Source organism: Lepidochelys kempii, chromosome 9 (genome assembly GCF_965140285.1).
Source record: "Lepidochelys kempii isolate rLepKem1 chromosome 9, rLepKem1.hap1, whole genome shotgun sequence".
NCBI lineage: Eukaryota > Metazoa > Chordata > Testudines > Cheloniidae > Lepidochelys > Lepidochelys kempii.
In genome coordinates this window covers 43,254,257-43,274,825 of record NC_136388.1, presented here as the reverse complement: position 1 = coordinate 43,274,825, position 20,569 = coordinate 43,254,257, and the positions used below count along the sequence as shown (strand labels likewise).

Below are 20,569 nucleotides of genomic sequence, written 5' to 3'. Positions count from 1 at the left end.
CTAATAGAAAACCTGCTGTTCTGTTCCCTTTCTGTATCTGTAGTGGTACAAAAGTCTAAAGGACAATATTAAGAGGGGGCAAAAGTATGAATTTTAAAAAAATATTCTCAGTGCAATTCAGTGTGTATCTTGCAACCCAACTGAGAAGGGCGATTCATAGAAAGTAAAGGAGGACTTGTGGCACCTTAGAGACTAACCAATTTATTTGAGCATGATTGGTTAGTCTCTAAGGTGCCACAAGTGCTCCTTTTCTTTTTGCGAAGACAGACTAACACGGCTGTTACTCTGAAACCTGTCATAGAAAGTAGTGCACGTCTGCTATTTGTTTCATTAGTTATTTATTACCGGTACTAATTTCCGTACTTTTCAAATGATACAGCTTCTTTCATGCAAGGCTTGGAAGGTACATTTGTAACAAAAGCTTCATCAGTCCTCCAGGGTCGGCCCCGCTCCCCCCGCGCCTCGTGTAATCATTACACGTCGGCTGCCATTGTGACACCAAAGGACAAAGACTGCAGGGGCCAGGGCAGCGGAGAATCAACCCCCCGGCCAACCCGAACAGTCCGGGGGTGCGGGGAATGATGAGAGCGTGGCTGGAGGGGTTTATGCTCCAGCTGAAAGGGGAAGTTGAGGGGGATCTGTTTCATTCACGGCTCCTCAGCACACTCTGAGCTCTTGTTATCCGCTTCTGGTCTCCACCGTCTTCTCCTACGACCCTGGACTTTCGGACCCACACAAAGCCTCGCCTTGTTGCTGGCCCAGGGGCACTGGCAGCCCTCCGCACCGTTGTTTCCGCTATGCCGGAGGAGCGGAGCCGCACCACGCTGCTTGCCTTGTCCGCCCAGCCCGTAGGCACTGGCTGGGCAGTGCGGCGGGGAGAGCCCAGGGGCAGCGGCTGGGGGAGGAGGAGACGGAGCCCCACCGCACAGCACTGAGGAGGTAGGTCAGGGTTCAGGCTGCAGCTGGGCGGTGGAAACCCGCCCGGCGGGGCGGGAGGCGTTCCGCTCCCGGGAGTGCGGGGCTCGGTGCCCGCTGGGGGGGCCCACTCCGGGGGGCGGCCGGGCGGGCTCCCGAGACGCGCCGTCTGCCGCGGCTCAGACAAAGGCGGCAGAGCCCCGCGGCCCGTCTCTGCGCGCCTGCATCGGCCCGGGGAGGGGGCGAGGAACACGGCCGGGGCTCCGAGGGTGGCTGGGCGCTGGCTCCCCGGGGTCGTTTGGACTCTCCCTGGTTTCTGCCCCCGCCCCCGGAGCGGGGAGGGAAACACGTGGGGGCTCCGCTGCCGCCACCCCCCCGGTGGGGACCGTTGTGCCCCTCCCCACGGTGGGGGAGCCGGGATTGCGAGGGCTGCAGGGAGGGGAGCGGCGGGGGAACGGGGGAGCCCGGCCACCCCGGCTCGTGGGGAGGGGGCAGCGGTGCGGCACCTCCCCCCGCAGCAGGTAGGCTCAGCGCCGGGCCGCTGTACAGCACCCTGGCCTCCAAGTTTTGCATAACATCCTCCCCCTTCCTGCCCCCCCAGCCCGGGCGGGCTGTCGGCTTGGGGATGAGCTTGGCTTCTCTCCTCGCTGGCAAGCAACCGGCGAGGACAGTGGCTTGTGAATAGCTGCCAAGTGTCCGGGCGGTAACAAAGGGATCCGCAGACCAGCGGCTGAGCTGCCCGGGCCGTGCTTAGCGCAGCAGCTGCAACCCCAAGTGAGTAGCACCAGCAACGTCTGGGTCTGCTGCAAGGCACCGGGCAGGCGTGTGATTGGCACACCCGAGGGAACCCGACCTGGGCTCCGGGGTAGCGGGGCTGGGGAGAGAGTGGGAGACTTCTCTGGGCACAATGGCATGAGTCTGATTCTGGGCTGTTTGCTCTCTGCAGAGGGGGAAGGAGGGCACTGATCTTGCTAGGGATTTTTTTAAAGCAAAATTTGAATTGCACCGCAAGTTCAACTCTGGACACTGCATTGCTTCCTCTCTCCCGCCCCCTTAAAGCTCATGCAGTTCCCTGGAGAGAAATCCCAGCTGTTATCAAGTACTTTTCAAATAAAATATTGCTATAAATAAATCCATTCTATCAGGAATTGGGCTGCAACATAGTCTAAAAAAGAAATGATTAATCAACTGTTGCTTCTCCAAAAGACCAGCAGTTATTTTCGGTGTAGATTTTAGTGGCAGAAGTCTGTGCTTTTCTAAAACAATATAATTAGTTTATTTTTTAAAGATGAAGAAATAAAAGAAAACAAAAGAAACAGAAATACCCTTTGTTGTATAGTTGCAAGTTTCCACTTGGAAAGTAATAAAGGGCTAACTGTAGATAATGTTCAAGAGTTGAGATAAACATTTCAACTTGCACATCCAAAGAAAGCAGTTTATGAATTTTTGCTGTGAAAGCCTGATCTTTCTGGATATGTATGTTGTTTGATTTTGAATTTTTAAACTTTGCTCAAAACACTTCTTAGATAAAGGAGTTGGGCATTAATCTATCCAGGTCCTTCCTTATATGCTAACTGCTGTTCCTGTGACAAAAACTCCCTTGATTTTTGATGTGCTGAATAAGTTGGCAAATGTTGATCATCAGTTCAATATGTAGAAGGAGCAACCCACTGAGATAATGTAACAATCAATACTGCATTTCTATAAGGTCCATGTAGTTTTCCCCTTTTGAATACAAATGTACTATATATTGCCTCCATGGGTCCTGCATTTCCTGGCAGATTTCTCTCTCTCTAGAGAGAAGGGTCACACTCTAAGCCATTTTCATCATAAGCCAGCAAGGGAGGTGAGGAGAAGATATCCTTCCTTGCACAGTCTCTGTTGTCTCCCAGTCTCAGTGATTAATCAGGGGGCAAAAGAAGGGAGAAGCCCAGGCCCACCCTCTACTCCAAGCTCCAGCCCAGGGTCCCTAATAGTATCAGCTATGGTAGCTGACCTTTTAGAAACATGACATGACATGTACAATTCACTGGGCTACTTCTCCCACAGCAGCGCTCACTTTCTCAAGCTCCACTTCACCCTTACCTCAGGGCTTCCTTCCTTGTGCCTGATATGGTGTGTACTACTCAGCCTCTCCAACAGCACAACTTCCTCCCACAGCTCCTGACATGCACACCCACCTGACTAACTGGGAGGCTTTTAACTAGTTTCAGCCAGTCCCTGATTGGCTTCAGGTGTCCCAATCAACTTAGCTTTCTCCCTGCCTTCTGGAAAGTTCTTAATTGGCCCCAGGTGTTTTAATTGACCTGGAGCAGCTGCCATTTCACTTATCTTGGTACCAGGGATTTGTTTAGCCTGGAGCTAACATATCTATTGCTCTCTACTGTTCTATAGCCATCTGGTCTTGCCCCATCACTATATATATATATATATATATATATATATATATATGAGAAGAACACTTTAATGGTGTATTTGTGGCACCTTATAGACTAACCAATTTATTTGAGCATAAACTTTCGAGAGCTACAGCTCACTTCATCAGATGCATACTGTAGAAAGTATAGAAGATCTTTTTATACACACAAAGCATGAAAAAATGGGTGTTTACCACTACAAAAGGTTTTCTCTCCCCCCACCCCACTCTCCTGTTGGTAATAGCTTATCTAAAGTGATCAATCTCCGTACAATGTGTATGATAATCAATGTGGGCCATTTCCAGCACAAATCCAGGGTTTAACAAGAATGTCTGGGCGGGGTGGGGGGTTAGGAAAAAACAAGGGGAAATAGGTTACCTTGCATAATGACTTAGCCACTCCCAGTCTCTATTCAAGCCTAAATTAATTGTATCCAATTTGCAAATGAATTCCAATTCAACAGTTTCTCGCTGGAGTCTGGTTTTGAAGTTTTTTTGTTGTAATATCGCAACTTTCATGTCTGTAATCGCGTGACCAGAGAGATTGAAGTGTTCTCCGACTGGTTTATGAATGTTATAATTCTTGACATCTGATTTGTGTCCATTTATTCTTTTACGTAGAGACTGTCCAGTTTGACCAATGTACATGGCAGAGGGGCATTGCTGGCACATGATGGCATATATCACATTGGTAGATGTGCAGGTGAACGAGCCTCTGATAGTGTGGCTGATGTTATTAGGCCCTGTGATGGTGTCCCCTGAATAGATATGTGGGCACAGTTGGCAACGGGCTTTGTTGCAAGGATAGGTTCCTGGGTTAGTGGTTCTGTTGTGTGGTATGTGGTTGCTGGTGAGTATTTGCTTCAGGTTGGGGGGCTGTCTGTAGGCAAGGACTGGCCTGTCTCCCAAGATTTGTGAGAGTGATGGGTCATCCTTCAGGATAGGTTGTAGATCCTTAATAATGCGTTGGAGGGGTTTTAGTTGGGGGCTGAAGGTGACGGCTAGTGGCGTTCTGTTATTTTCTTTGTTAGGCCTGTCCTGTAGTAGGTGACTTCTGGGAACTCTTCTGGCTCTATCAATCTGTTTCTTCACTTTCGCAGGTGGGTATTGTAGTTGTAAGAATGCTTGATAGAGATCTTGTAGGTGTTTGTCTCTGTCTGAGGGGTTGGAGCAAATGCGGTTGTATCGCAGAGCTTGGCTGTAAACAATGGATCGTGTGGTGTGGTCAGGGTGAAAGCTGGAGGCATGTAGGTAGGAATAGCGGTCAGTAGATTTCCGGTATAGGGTGGTGTTTATGTGACCATCGTTTATTAGCACTGTAGTGTCCAGGAAGTGGATCTCTTGTGTGGACTGGACCAGGCTGAGGTTGATGGTGGGATGGAAATTGTTGAAATCATGGTGGAATTCCTCAAGGGTTTCTTTTCCATGGGTCCAGATGATGAAGATGTCATCAATATAGCGCAAGTAGAGTAAAGGGGCGTTAGGGGATGAGAGCTGAGGAAGCGTTGTTCTAAGTCAGCCATAAAAATGTTGGCATACTGTGGGGCCATGCGGGTACCCATAGCAGTGCCGCTGATCTGAAGGTATACATTGTCCCCAAATGTAAAATAGTTATGGGTGAGGACAAAGTCACAAAGTTCAGCCACCAGGTTAGCCGTGACAGTATCGGGGATAGTGTTCTTGACGGCTTGTAGTCCATCTTTGTGTGGAATGTTGGTGTAGAGGGCTTCTACATCCATAGTGGCCAGGATGATGTTATCAGGAAGATCACCGATGGATTGTAGTTTCCTCAGGAAGTCAGTGGTGTCTCGAAGGTAGCTGGAGTGCTGGTAATTCTAATTTTCATATTGCACGCATTGCTAACAGGTCTCAGCTACAAAGCTTGTACATAAAGATTTGGATTTTGTTTGCAGATTTCACGTTAGTAGAATACTCTTTACAAATACTTCACTGCATAAGTATATTCCAGATATTTTGTTTTCAAACTGACAGATTGAACATTTGATGTTGCCAGACAGCGGGTGGACTGAATTTGTAAATTTGTTGAACTTTAAGGTGACAGTCCAGGTTTAAATATGCTACTGCTTGTATATTTTTGAAAGTATTCACCTGTAGGGCAAAATTCTCCTATCGTTAGTTAAGCAAAAGTCCCATGGGCTTTCTGCTCAAGTGAGGAGTGTGGCGGTTCAGTGATGAGACAGAACACAGCTTTATGCAAGCAAACAGGCTGGTCAGCGGAGATGGGCTGTTCTGCCCCCCCGCCTTCCACCTTCTCCTTTTATTATATTTCTCCCCCTAAGCATTACACACTGCTACACAAAGGAATGTATGACGTTGATTCATATGCTTAGTTACCATCCTCTATCTACTACAATCCTGGTTCTCAGGCCTTGAGCCCAGGCTAAAAAAGCCTCCCACAGTTGCTGTCCAAACAATCAAGTTCTCATGGTTCATATCTAGCCCTCGTGCTTGGATAGAGCAATGTGTGCATTGCTTCTAGGAAACAGTCAGGGTGTGCCCCGCCTGCTTCCAGGTGGAATAGCTAAACATTAACCCTTCAGAGGAGCACAGACTTTGGCCCTGGTTTAAATTGCTGCTTTATCATTAATGCAAAGAACGGTTGGGTTTAACTATACTCTATAATGTGAGGGTGACGATGTTAAACCAATAAAATAAAAACGAGCAGGATGTTATTAAAGGGGAAAAGGCAAAATGCCACATTTATTGTGAATACAGAAAGAATCATAGTAAGCAGTTAGTTATATCTATAACATTCCATTCAATTTCATATTTATTCACACATTCATTCATATACAAACACACACACACACACACGTTCTGCAAGGTTGTTATCATAGTTACCAGCCTTAGAGTTGGTCATGCCAAGCCACTGGCCAGGTGGCCTGGACGTGAGGAGGGAGCAGGGCCTCGTCAGATGCACATCTGATGCTCCTGGAAGTTGGTTTGCAGAATCAGACCCCAAAGTTCTCACTTTCTAGGATCCATTTTTACAGGAGTTTCTTCCTATGCCAGTCTATGGGAATTGCTTCATCATGCTGTTGCTGAATCAATCAGCAGATGGTGCATTCCTGACAGCTCCGTGCTGCCAGATGTTATCTTGTTCTTTGGTTCTCCTATTCTTGAGGCTGTTGGGTGGATTCCAGTCTGCCCTCCGGGGGTCCTCTGGTTATATCCACTTGACGCCTTCTTCGGCCGATGGACACGGGATTCTTCGGCTGGCACCTCCCTGATCATTCAGTTATTATCCACACCAAGCATCCATCCACATCCATCCTCTATCTCTATTTTAATCACAATTGTTAACAAAACGAGATGAATACAACAAAAGGGCGGGGAGTCTCTGGGTGCTGTTTCTGTTGTTACAGAGTATTGCTTTGAGTCTCTCTGTGTGTGAGTAGTTGTTGTTACAAAGAATTGCTTTGAGAACAGACTCTGTCTTAGAATGTACTAACACAATTAGCAGTTTGCAAGTTTCACACATAGAGGGAGAGAAGCAGTACCAAAAACCAAGAGACCTCTTAATTAGTAATACCCTGGAATTTAAACTATGGAGAATCAAACTCATTTGTGATTTTAATACAGAACTACTTTAATAATATCCAACAACAATGGTGTTTTGATGGGAAAAAACACCAGAAGAACTAGTTTTTCTTAGTGGCTGTACGAGACAGATGGTAGTCGGAGCTTGAAGTGTTTTTTCTAAGTTTCAGAAAAGAATATCTTCAATGAATTTTATATATTAAATTTTCTCCATTCCCTCTCCACTTCGTAAAAGCATAAATAGGAAGGGGCAGAATGTCAGCTTGTAAATGGAGCTATGCTTATTTATTCCTGTGGATCTGCTACCTCTCTCTTTCCCTCCCCCTCTATCTTCTGTATATGCCCATTTGTAATGTTCCACCCTATCCCACATAACTGTTTGCTGTAAACTGATATAATCACTGCTAACATTAAAAACAAAGCATCTGATAGGGACAAGTGTCAGTAAAATCCCATGGCTGCTGAACATAATGAAAGAAAGAGTGTTTCTGAGTTCTGGGTGAAAAAGAGGATTTCGAAACGTCTTATTGTTAAATGTGAAAAGCCTTCCTTGCTCTTGAAATAAGATTTTCTAGCATAAGGTTCAAGCCCTCCATTTTATAAGTATCCTTGCATAAACTGCGTATATTCATAATTTAAGACACATTTAAGCAGCAACTTAAATCTTTGCTTGTTTAAATAATTCAGCACCGTCTCATCTTGTCCAAAAATAGCAGTGGAGTTTCACCGGCATTATTCAGGGGTGGAAGATGCAGATTACAGAAAATGAGTTTGGATAGCTGAAAAATAGATGTAACTTATAATGCACATATTCCTTTTCTGTCCTTCCACATGTGTTACACTCATGGCTAAAAGAGGGTTAAATAAGGGGAGTTACTCACTCTCTTATCTGTGTTGTAGTGTGCATATCACAAGTCAGTTTACAAAAAAACTGCACCCAACTTTCCCATTTTGCTGGACCTGCACTAAATATTTGGGAGTATTATGTTCTACACCTGCTATACTCTCTCGTTTCCCCTCAGACATTTCTCTTTTGCTTAGCACAGTAGAAGAGGAGGTTAGTCAATTAAAGGAATCCCTCAGAAATTGAGCAGGAAATCATATTGATTATTTTACACAATTATTATATAATTATTATTTTACAAAAAATATCTGTTTTTTCCCCCTAGCACTTTTTCCCATCCCCTTCCACATCTGTCAGATTATTGTCTAACTTTGTGCAGGGTAGACCCAGGGCTAAGTGAAAATTAGTACAGTGGAGCAAATGCAAAGAGGGACTGGCTATTTCCAGAGCTCAAGCTTAACTAGGAAGGGGGACATCTAAGTAGGGTGACGATATGTTTCCCAAGGGAAAATGGGACACCACACAGGGCCAGCTCGAGGCCCCCACCTGGTCCCCAAGTCCTCCATGCCTCCTGCCTGTGGGGCTGGCCTAAGGCCTCCTTGCTCCCCCAGGTCTCCCATGCACAGGGCTGGCCCAAGCTCCCTGACGTCTACCTGCACGGGGCTGGCCCGACCCCCTCTCTCTCCATTTGCCCACAGGGCTGACTCAGGCTGAGGTGCTCACCTGAGCCCTCGTCCAGTGCAGAGCTGGCATTGCTGCTCGCGCCGCCCCCCCCCCCACATTGCTCTGCACCCCGGTTGGGGTCGAACCCCATTTTTTTTTCTTTTTTGGAAAATGTGCATTTGTCTAGTTTGCTCTTTTTCAGCGGATCAGTTGGCAAGAACAAATGGGACAAGTGCCCAGTGTGATGGGTCCCCCCTGGAGTGCCACGTGGAACTGGGATACCACTGAGCCCCCCTGACCCACCAGCCTGGGCTCCTTTCACACTGTACTGCTGTGACCAGCCTGCACTACCACTTTACAGCCAGCTGCATTTACATACAGATGCTGTGATCAGCTCAGTATGGAGAGGCACAGCTAGGGCACCTCCCAGTTCCTAAGGCACGCACCTCCTTTCTGGAATGTAAATCCAAAATTATACCATCTTGCGCTGCAAGTTTAAGTTATATTAACTATAATAAACTATAATTAAGTGATTATAAGAGATAGTAAACGCATCAAAGCAGATTACCTAGTAAATAAAAAACACGCAAACTAAGCTTAATATACTACATAGATCGGTTATGAATATCAAATTCTTACTCTAAATCAGAGGTGGGCAAACTATGGCCTATGGGCCACATCCAGCCCGTGGGACTCTCCTGCCTGGCCCTTGAGCTTTTCTTAGCTGCTTGGTGGATCTTATATTCCTGAGGGCATTCTGTGCCAAAGAATTTAAAATTCTGTGCTCAATATTTTAAAATTCTGCATAATTCTACAGCTTTATTTGTCAGTAGATAAATGCAGAGGCTCCAGCATGGCAATGGGAAGCACAGGCCACGGGCTGCACGAAGGTGGGAGATCACCCCGCGGGGCCCCTTCCCCCTGCCCCCCACATCTGACCCTGACACAGTACAAGGGCTGGGCCTGCCCCAGAAACACCCTGGGGTCCTGCCCCTCTGAACCAGGAGCCCTAGATGTTAGGCAGGCAGGTTCAACCAGGCAGGATCCAAGTGTGAGGTGAGAGGATTCTGTGTGGGACAATCTGGGTGCAGGCAACTCAGTGGGGGGTCTGAGTTTGGGGGGATCTGGATGTGCAGAGGCTCATTGGGGGGTTCCAGGTGCAGGGGCAATGGGACTCTGCAAGGGCTTCCAGGAGAAGGTGGTTGGGGCTCAGCGGAGGGTCTGGCATGGGGGTCTCAGAAGGGGGGGGGTCTGGGTGCTGGAGGAGTGGGGCTTGGTGGGGTGGGGGTCTTGGTGCAGCTAGTTGGGGGTCAGTGGCATGGGGGTCTGGATGTGGGGCTCGGTGGTGCAGGGACTCGTCAGGGTGGGGGTTTGAGTGATGGGAGCTCAGTGGGGGGTGGTCTTGGTGCAGGGTTGGGGGTCTGGAGGCAGGGGCTCTGGGTGCAGAGGGTTGAGATTCGGTGGGGTTTGGGTATGGAGGGCTAAAGGGGTTCTGGGCATATGGGGCAAGGCTTGGCAGGGGTGTCTGGGTATGGGAGGTTTGAATGCATGGGGGTTGGGTGGATGCGGGAGCAGCTCCCCATACAGTAACCCCTCCCCCCACAGCTGAGGAGCTATGAGGGCAGGAAGCAGGGGAGGATGCTGAGCTTCCTGCTGCTGTGGAAGGTTTCTGGGGGTGGGTCTGATGCAGCCCCAGCCACTCCTTGCACGGGAAGACAAAGTCCAGTTCTCTCCTGCCTCCAGCCTAGCCAGGACTAGCAGCTGATCTCAGCTCAGGGTAGGAGCCGCAGGCTGGGTGTCCCCAGCCCTGCAGTGATTTACCTCTCTGCTGGCTGCTTCAGGGTGCCTGAAATGATGTACCTGTGTAGCTAGGGAATGGTGCATGACAGTTCTTGCATCTTCCCTTTGCTTCCCTGTCAGAAAGTCATTTTTCTGCAGGGAAGCAAAGAAATCTGCAGGGGATATGAATTCTGTGCACGCACAGTGACACGTAATTCCCTCAGGAGTAATCTTATCCACCCGGGAAATGGCTTTCTTCTCCCCTCTCTCCGGTGGGTCATTAGCATTTTCACTGACACTCAAGTCTTTAAGACAGGATGAGAATCCTACTAAAAAGACAGAGTTCGTTTTCACAAGTACATCAGAAACAGCATTTTGCAAAAGTGGGACCTTATTGGGATACCATCTGCCACCCCTCTCTCTGTCCCCAAGAAGTCAGTTGTATGACTGCTCCCCTTAGGGGTCAGTTACACAGTTCCCTCTTAAAACCTAAGCCACAGGTGAAGTGCCTGGGAGCACAGATGCTGGAACAACTGTTCTGCCCTGGGCAAACCCTCCCATGTAATCAGTGAGGAGATATTCCCGTACTTCCCCAAATTCCTTCTCAACTCCCCGCTCTGGGCCTCCCTCTAAGACACATACTTCTGTGCTCTCTAGAGTGGGATCTATCGTTTGTTCAGCTGTGAAGGGCTCACAGCTAACAGCCAGAACAGTCCTTTCACTGGCAGCCACTATGGAACCCTCACGCACCTCAGTGGTCTCGAGGATTCCATCACCCTCTGGGGTTCCCTCTAAGACACATCTTCCTCTGCTCCCTAGAGTGAGGTCTATCCCTTGCTCAGCTGCAACCTGCTGGCAGCCCACCACCTGAACAGTTTTCTCACTGACTGGCAATACGCTCCCCTCTTCCCGTGAGGAAATGCTGCCTTTAGCTACCGGGCAGCAGGAACTGGTCTCAACTTCACCCACCGCTGGTAGCAGACTGTTTCCCATTGCTGCAGAGGAATTAAAGAGGCACTCTCCCATTCCCCCCCGCAGTTCCTGAGACTTCACCCTTTCCTTCTGGGGTTTCAGCATGGTATTCCTCCTTCCTGCTGGCAGACCCTTTTACAGCCCAAGCTACATTGAAAAAGTCATTCCCCAGTAATAATTGTGACGGGTTACTGGGTACAGCTGCCACAGTCAATTCAGCTTCCAAATCCTCAGTTTCCATGTGCACTTTAGCCAAAGGCACAAGGATTTTGTGACCTCCTACTAACAAAAGCTCTGCCATCTGCCCTGGCAGTAAGTTTTTTCCTAAACAAGGTTTCTCTTGACTACAGAAATTTCTGCACTGTATCCCTCCACCCAAGGAGTTCCTTGCCGTTAATTTTGACAGCCTTTATGTGCTTCCTGTCTGGCTATGCAGAGGCTACTTTTACAAACCCTGTATGTTGAATGGCAATTGCCTGAGGTGCCTCTGTGCTCCGGGTAGCAGCATTTCCATGGGCTGCTTGCTGCCTCTCCCCCCTTCCCCCCCAGCCCCAGCACAGGGCATTCTCCTGCCAACACAGCTTCTGCTGCTCGCGCAGGTGGGTTTATTATGCCCATGGGAGAGCTCTCTCCTACTGGTATATAGAGCCTCTTTACCAGATACGTTGAGCACTGTATGTGTAGATATGCCTTAAATGTTGTGGGGGCTTAATTTCTTTAACTGCTACTGGGTCCCAATGGATTGGGATTCATCTGTTCTAGTCCAGGAAGAAATAAACCCCCATGCTTACAGTGCTACAGCAGTTCTTAATACAGTAGCCTTTTCCAGGAACAAAGTATTTCCAAGGTCTTAAATAAAAGAGGTAAGGAATTCTTAAAGACATGGGGTCATTTTGTATCCTCCCAAGGAAATATTTGGGAGAAAGGCCCAGGAAATTCTAGGGAGGTGAACTTCCTTTTCCCTCAGAAGCGGGAGGGTTTAGGGGGCTGTGGAGTGGGTTTTCTCTCCTTACCCTGCAGACTTTGGGAATAAACAGGAAAGGGAAGCTCCAGTCTAGCCCTCTGCTATTCTCCTGGCTTCTCCTCCTCACTGGCAACACAGCTACTTGGCCCATCAAAAGCTGCTGCTTTGCCGGAAACACATGTGCTGAGCCAAAGTTAAATAACCTATTTCCTTTTACTTATGTAGGACTCCCAAAGTGTTGCTAGGAATATATCCTTGGTCTGTGGAGGCCAGCATGTTGCAGAGAATGGCAGTTTCCTGGCATCAGCCCCTCATAGCCCTGAAAACCTGGGGTGGACTAACTAAGAAGAGCTCCAACAGAGAGGCTCCTTGGCGGGTCCCAGAGGGAGGGACAGTGTCACAGAGATGGTGCTCCTCCATTTTGTGCCTCCCAAGCTAGATCTGTCCACTCTGACTCTTCTACCCTTATGGAAGTGAAGGAGATAACTAGAGCCATATTTTTGTATATCTTCACAGTACCTCCTTTTTAATAGACAAAATACCCCCAATCTTCCTGAGGAAATAATTCTGTTTCAGGCCGTGGACGCAAGGGATTGCGGCTTTTATTTACAGGCCTTTATGACGCATTGTCCAACTAGGTACCTCTCTGGCTAAATAGGAAAGTGAATTTAAAATTGTTCCTTTGACTAAGAAGAGCCATCCTCTCTTTGGACATGTACCAAATTCCCTGTAATGTCTGTTAGGATCTCTCAGACATCACCTAACATTTTCTTGAGTTGGCCTTATGTTCCTATAAGACAAAAAGTCCTGTGCAACCAAAGTTTCTGACAAGGCTGTGGCAACAAGGATGCTTTGTATAATAATGTATGAGGTTACCATTTCTTTGGAAACTTGTTTTAACTTGGTTAAGTCAAACCTTGGAACAGTGCATAGATTTAAACCTAGCCTTGTTTACTGAGACGTGGAGTTGTATCAGGACAAACGATAGAAATGCCTGAATTTTAGCAAAGCGCTTGTAGCTGTTACTGATTAAATCGCGTGATGTAATTTGGAAATGTGTGTGAGGAAAGTAGGGTTCCCAATGTGAGACAGAGATGGATTACATCTAATCATTGACAAAGTGCAGACTTATGAGATCTGGTATTACTTAATCTCCATCCACATATAAGTCTTCATCACCAAATGTGTATGACTTGGCTGGCATCATTTAGCTCCAATGCCAATCAATAGTAAAGGGCATGTGATTGTTTTTGAACTTGCCTTTTATGTACATTCAGATGTGCCAGTTTAAAAACTAGAATGTGAAAGGGATGCTGTCAAGATTGGTAGGTCCAAAATTTTCATCGACTTCAAGGCCAAAAGGGATCATTGATCTAATAGTCTGATCTCCTGCATAACACAGACTGTAGAATTCCCCAGTGATTCTTGTGTGTAGCCCATCAACTTGCAGGTGAACTAGAATGTCCTTTAGAAGGACATTGATTTAAAGACTCTAAGAAATAATCGAGAGTCCACTACTTCCTATGATAATCTGTTCCAATGGTTTATTGCCCTCACTGTTAAACATGCACATCGTATTTAGTTTGAAACTTGTTGACTTCAACTTCCAGTCTTTGGCTCTTGTAACATCTTTGTCTGCTAGATTAAAAAGCATCACATCTTCTCCCCCCATAGGTAATTATAGACTGTGCATCTCTTAACTTTCTCTTTAGCACCTTTGGCTCTCATTGTAAGATGTGATTTCCAGACCTCAAACCATTCTCATCACCCTTCTCTGAACCTAGTTCTCTCAATATTTCACTTTGGAAACTCTGTGATTCTGTGTCTCTTTAAACCAGTTATTTAAAGCTGTTTTTCTTAACATAAAACACTACACATTTCAGCACTCAATAACAAACCATCAGTTTAAACAGCACCATCTTCCAGTGCCATGCAGAGGACAGCAGCTGGATGGAGAGAAGCAGGCCAAAGGTCAAGAGGGGCAAGATAGAGGTGATACTGATAGGAAGCACATTGATGAACTCTCCTCTGTTGAGGGCACCTGCCCACTGGTTATAATGTTGCTGCAGGTTACTTTTGGATTTCTCAATGCTATTTAATATGCAAGTATCCATGGCTTTGAAAAATGCCCACTAACCGTGCGACTGGCTAGAAGACTGTTGCCCCATCCTATCAGTTATGGCCATGATGATCTTTTTGTCTGTGACTGCCAGGCTTATTTACTGCAATTCGGTATACCTGGGAATAAAACCACACCCCCTCTAATGACTCCCAATAGCACAAAATGCAGTAATCCATCTACTCAGCAACTTGGTTGCTGTGAATACAGCACCACAGTGCTCTACTCTTTTTGCTGACTCCCCATTGAAAACTGAGTGCCATTCAAGGTACTTTGCCTGATATTCGTTAGATTGAGCACCCCATTGGGTTAGGTCAGCTGAGACATACAGGAATACATGTGAGCACTGGAGGTAGTCAGAACTTCAGTGGGAACTGGACCTAGACTAAGGAATTCACTCCTGCAAGAAATAAAAATACCACTGACTTCAGGAACCTAATGCAATCCCAAGTTTTTCAGGTAGCTTTTCCTTGTTGGCCTGTCTGTGAATATCATGTGCACAAGCTTGCATGTTCATGCACACCCACCCATCTGTGTGTGTGTGTGTGTGTGTATCTATCTGTAAATAATATTGAAAAAAGTCCACTACTTATGCAAATTTTCCCCTACAGCTGGCAAAGCAAGAGTTTATTTTTGTATTTGTTTTTCTTAGCTACTTAGGCAGGGCTTTAGTATACCATGGCAAAGAAAGCCATATAAGTACATAGATGGCTATATAGACAGCTGTCTCCACCTGTTTATAGCAGCAATAAATGTGTGGACGCTCTCCTAAAGTTACTAACTCCACAAGGTGTTAACTTCAGAGCTGAGTTGGGACCATTTAAATGCTAACTGTATGGGGATCTAAATACCTTAATACCATCTCCTTATGCTTTTATTGTCCTTCTCCCTCAGGATAGGCTGTTAGCCTAATTCGAAGCAGAATGGACTTTGTCATACTGTCCCAGTGAAAGGAGATTAGGCGGTTTCTACCCCTTCATTCTTAGATTTTTTCCTTTTAATTTCTCACTCTCCTGTAGAAAATGCAATGGAGAATGGGCTGTTGGCTACTATGTACTGCACATATCACCTGGGAAAGTGGCTTCTGTGCAGGGGTGAAAGTAACATAGAAGACTTACCAGTACGGGGGCCCGGTGCCTCGGGTGGAAGGGACGGGGCGGGACTGGGCGGGTCAGCCTCCCCAGCCAGCCCATCCATGCTGTCTGGCTCATGCTGTCCGGGGCTCTGGCAGTGATTTAAAAGGACCTGGGCTCTAGCTGCTGCTGCGGTAGGGGTGTCGGTGGCCGGGAGCCCCGGGTCCTTTTAAATCACTGGCCCTCGGGGCAGCTGCCCCTTTTACCCCTCCAGTTGGTGGCCCTGCCGGTAGGGTCGCTGATGTATGTGTGTGTGGGAATAGGGACAACAATGTTAAAGCACTTAACATCTGCTGCGTACAGGCTGGTACTGGCGGCCTCTTCTTATCGGTACATCGTACCAGCCCATACCAGCCTACTTTCACCCCTGCTTCTGTGGATTCATGGCAATGTCTGCATCTTACCCTGGGGAGCTCAGCAGATACTTGAATAATGCACAGTCTGTTTTAGATCATGGGAGAGGAAGGCTGATTATCAAGTGGAATTCTCTGTCTGCTCTAGTTAGGCAGAATCCCCTGCTTTTTTTGTCTGAGCTCCTTGTGCTTACTTACAAGAACAGTGACTTTATTTTCAGGGGTCCTCACAGCAAATTTTTTGGTGGCTGCTCTGACAGTTTTTCCTGAAATACTTAATTAACTTTAGGGAAAAGAAATAAATATGTACATTTACATGTGCAAATCAAGGTAATTTATTTATGTGGTTGTTTTTTTTGCAGACTCAATAATAAAAATAATGTACAGTTGTCTCTATTCTTTACTGCATCTAAACACAATAGAAACACAAATAAGGTGCTTTGCACGTTCTTGTCTTTTTTGTGTTTCCTTTGCTTTTTTGGTAAAAGGTGGATATCTGTACAACAATTCTGAACTAAATTTAAAAATGCTTTTACATAATAAAGTCTAAATAATAAAGAAAAAAACATATCTGCAAATATGTCAAAAAATTTCTCTTTCACAGGCAAAAAAAATCAGTCCAATCCAGTAATAAAAATGGTAATACTGTAGTAACTACAAATATATTCCTGTTATATTGTACTTTACTAATACAGTGTGATAATGAAATTAAAGTTCTGGGTTTTAACACATCCATTGTGTGGATCAGACTACTTGCAAAGGTTCAGGAGCTCTTTGAATGGAAAGTCTGTAGGATCTTGGGTCTCCTGTGAAACTAGAAGAGAAACTTTCAGCTTAGCATCAGTGAGGCAGTTTTGGTATTTGTTCTTCAGAAAATGCAGTGCACACAGCACAGCAGTAGAAAAGAGGGACAAGAAAAGAAAAGCAACTTTAGCTCGGGGTTTGTAGATGTCCTCAAACGGGTACACATTACTACAGAACTCCTGTACTGTAATACCAGGCTGATTAAAATATGTTTTCATTCTTGCATTATTGCGCATTTACAGAATAAGGTATTTGAGACTGCTTAAATCTGAAGAGTCAAAGGAAGCTAATCTGTTTTGTAAGGCAGTTAGTTTGTTTGCAGCCAAAAAGCCTCAACCAGAATTTCTGAATGGGTCAGTCGCGAAGGGGTACTGACTGAAATAGTTTCCTTCACTTAAATGATTTTCAAGATCCTCCAGGAGGATACTCAGGTATTCAGTGACAGTGAAACTGATCTTTTGCTGCACCTTATTATCCTGACAGCTGAGAAACTGACTAAGCTTTTAAAAAACTGAAAAGTCTTTTTCCTCCTTAGGGGCTGGATGATGTCAATGATTGTCTTCCTGACTGTATTAATTACTTCAGTGCTGTCAGATATCGTTATCTGAGGTTTCTGAAACTCCAGGTTCAAGGAAGCAATCATGGGTAAAAACTCTTTCAAAAGGAGCAAACAGCCATGTGCTTCTGAATCTTGTAGCTTTTGGGACAGTTCTGGCAAAACTGTGTTCAGAACCTCAACGAGCTCTTCCTGGCGCTCAAATAGCCTCTGTTCACTGTCGTTAAAATGAAGCCAGCAGACTGGGTTGTAATTCAGCAGCACCGTATGTGTCTCACAGCCCGTTTCGCACAAAGTTGCTCATCTCCCTTCATTGACATTGCTGGTGTTGACAGCAGTGATGCACTTTTTCACTACGGATTCAATCTCATCCATGCTTTTCATTGAAGCTTCTTGATGGGCAAAACAGTGAAACAAAAAAAAAAAGCTGCTGAGTGCAGCTTTCTTGGAAGCAGTTCAGCACCCACCTTGTGCATTTATAAAGCTGCTGTCCTGTCCACTGTCAAGCCGCACAGATTGTCAAAGCTAACGTGGCACTCCTCCATTCTTGCCTGGACCCATTGAAAAATGTGTTTGCCAGTTGGCCTATCATTGTGGCTCACCTGACGTAAAATACCTTCAGAAGAACAATGGTGTTCTCAGTGGTGATCACAGTCCAAAAAGTGAACACATATGATTACCTTGGGATTCCTCAGGACATCAAGGCTCTGATCCAAGCACAGGATGTAGAAAGGGCTCACTGTGACTTTTTCAGCTGGTTTGTTTTGTAGAAAATTTGCCAGATCTCATGTGCTCCTCTGTAACATGTTGTTGCTCAGTGGTGTATTTTCTGGTTGTACGGCCAGAACAGTTTTCTTCATGAATACTCCCTTGCTGAATGGTTTTCTTGCTTTCCCCAAAAGTAGTGCAACTTTAAAAGTAGCCACCCGTATCTCATCTGCTTTATTAGAAAAAAAAAAATCTCTGAGCTGACACTGTTGTTTTTCAAGCTTGTTTTTTGCATTGTTTAACAGCTCATGCCTCTGAAACTCACCGTGGTAAGTGTTGTTCAACTTCCCTGTGTGAATGCTGTAGTGACATTGCATTGCATACATTTTAATTTGATGCATTTCTTTTGTACAAACAGCGCACACAGCAACTTGCTCAGAAATGGAATCACAAAACTGCATTTCCCACTGGTCCTGAAATGTTCATTTTTCTTCTTTCTGTGTTCTGCTTTTCTTAGCAGCAGTTGGCTCCTTGGGTACCATCTCTGTATCACATTCAGAGTCATTTTCTGGCACTGATTTAAAAAAAAACTTTCCGATATCCACTGGCAATTTTAACTCTTCCACCTTCTGTCACGAACAGTCTCAACCTACCCAAACACCATGCAGTAATCTTCCTGACAGTGACGTTGGCCAATAGCCGTTTATGGAGCTACGGTAGCGCGAGATGTAAACATAGCGATTAGCCAGTGAATATGCTTTGTGACTTGGAAAAAAAACCCATGCCTTTATAGTTCAGCTCTGCCTGAACAGTAATATTTTGAAGGGAATCAGTGTGCATTGTGATTTATTTTGTTTACAAAGCAACATGAATATGTAACAGCGCAGTGATTGTTGCAGCACTTCGGAGGCTGTCAGAAAAATCTGGTGATGCATTTAAGAAACACCGATTTAGGTTACTGAGCTAATGAGCAAGACCAACACAACAGGCCTCAAACCCGTCCTCACAGCTTTCTGGTCAGCTTTCTCTCTGCTGCAGTTTCGGAAAGCTGTGAACTGTTCCAAGTGCTGCGGCTGTTAGCCTACAGTTTTGGGAAGACGGCACTGCTTTGATCTACACTCCTTTATATTCTGAGGTTTAGCATTGCAACAAAAAAGGCTAGGACCGGAGCTTTTCAAAAGGCCTAGATTCTGCAGAAGCTGGTAGGACTGGCTTCCCCACTCACTAGGGAAATGTTCGAGAGTAGGCAACTATTTTCTTTCAAGTCCTGCTGGGTACATCTTTCGGTGCCTGTCAATATTTTTTTTTGTATCCGTAAAGTGCCATGCAAACCTATGGGACTATATCAGTGTATTTTTTTCAGACAGCACATGAGTCCGTTCTTGTGTTTTGTTTTATTAACAGTGCTGTCAGACACCTTCAGGATCCATTTGAAGGCTCTGCTCCACATACATGATAAAGGGACACTTTCCACCTCTTGTTTAAAGGTCAGATTTAAAAAAAACGATGTTTGTGCTCACAGACAGGTGTGCAAATTTGTACATTTACCACAGTTGCATCCATGACTTGTACACTTGTGTGTGCAAATAGGTACCTAGATACCTGCATGCTGGATATATGTGTGCAATTGTGGTAGATAGTTGCCCTTGCACACGTAGGTGTGCAAACGTGCATTTTTGTCTGCAGATCTCAGACATTAAATATAATTTGGCTCTGTGAGCTCTAGGAAGCCCATTCTCAAAAGAAACAATTGAGTTTGCTGATTCATTTTCTTCATCTAATTCAGTGACTTGTGGTTTGATTCTTTGTAGCTACTAAGTGGCTTGTTTTCTCTAATCAGGTTTGCCATCACCTCTCCAATATTTGCCTCTTGCATGGCAAGCTGCTGCAGAGGCCTTGGATGTCTCCCAAGTTTATAACTCTGTTAGCAAATTTATCAAGTTTTGAATTTAATTCTTTGCTGCACTTTATTCTTTTCTCTTTCATTAGTAAAGTCTGCACAGAAACAAGTGAGGGTTCCAGGCAAGATGGTACCTTGTTTACTCATATTGCCCACTGGCTTTTCAAACATTTGTTTAGTTTCTCTCAGCTTTTTATCTAATAGAAACTGGCAGATGGCAGGATGGCACCACTGCTCTCCCACTGAGGCAGCAGGGGAAAAGGAGACATAACCTCTCTCCTTCTCTCCTCCACAGGCAATGAGAACTTGTCTCGGTACAGTGGAAATATGCAAATACAGAATTTGATTGCTCTGCCAAATTGTGCTCTGCCAAAATTATGCTGGCAATGTTTATTTCTTCTGGGAACCTGGAGCTGCCAAATAGCTAGTAACTAAAATATGCCTGTACGCCACTGCGACAACCACAGAACATAAATCTAACTATAGAGCTGATGTTACCTCTGCAGGGGTTTTAAAAACCATCCTCTCCAATAACCTCCATAGAGATAACTGTTCTTGTTATTTGGATGCAGTTATCCCTGTGAAAGTTGGCTCTGGATCATGGGTATCAGAAGACATTGTAGGTGCTGGTTCAGTGCTAGTCTGTGGCTGGCATTGTGCTGGTGAATACGAGGTCAGACGGCCTTGTGCACCTGCGTAGGTGCCAACCAGAGTCTTATTCTTTGTGCTCCTTGAGCACCAGGGGGCTGATCCAATGGAAGGACTTCTCATTGACTTTAATGAGCTTTGGAGCAGGCCCAGGGAAAGTGAGTCCATAACTGTAGTTACAAAGTAGCAGCCGTGTTAGTCTGTATTCGCCAAAAGAAAAGGAGTACTTGTGGC

At 45.7% G+C, this 20,569-nt stretch overlaps 1 protein-coding gene across 9 annotated transcripts in view; it reads left to right on the top strand.

Moving 5' to 3' along the window:
* Window positions 1-469: 469 nt before the first annotated feature.
* The window catches only part of ST6GAL1 (ST6 beta-galactoside alpha-2,6-sialyltransferase 1), a 110,994-nt gene continuing 90,894 nt past the window's right edge, over window positions 470-20,569 (top strand). For 3 of the 9 annotated variants that reach the window (XM_073360040.2, XM_073360034.2, XM_078854450.1), the window contains exon 1: window positions 1,468-1,689. The gene's annotated coding sequence lies outside the window, so the exon portion shown is untranslated. Of the gene's footprint in view, window positions 940-1,037; window positions 1,437-1,466; window positions 1,690-19,191; window positions 19,275-20,569 lie in introns of those variants that run through there. The other 6 variants (XM_073360039.2, XM_073360035.2, XM_073360042.2 and 3 more) reach the window with 4 other exon arrangements.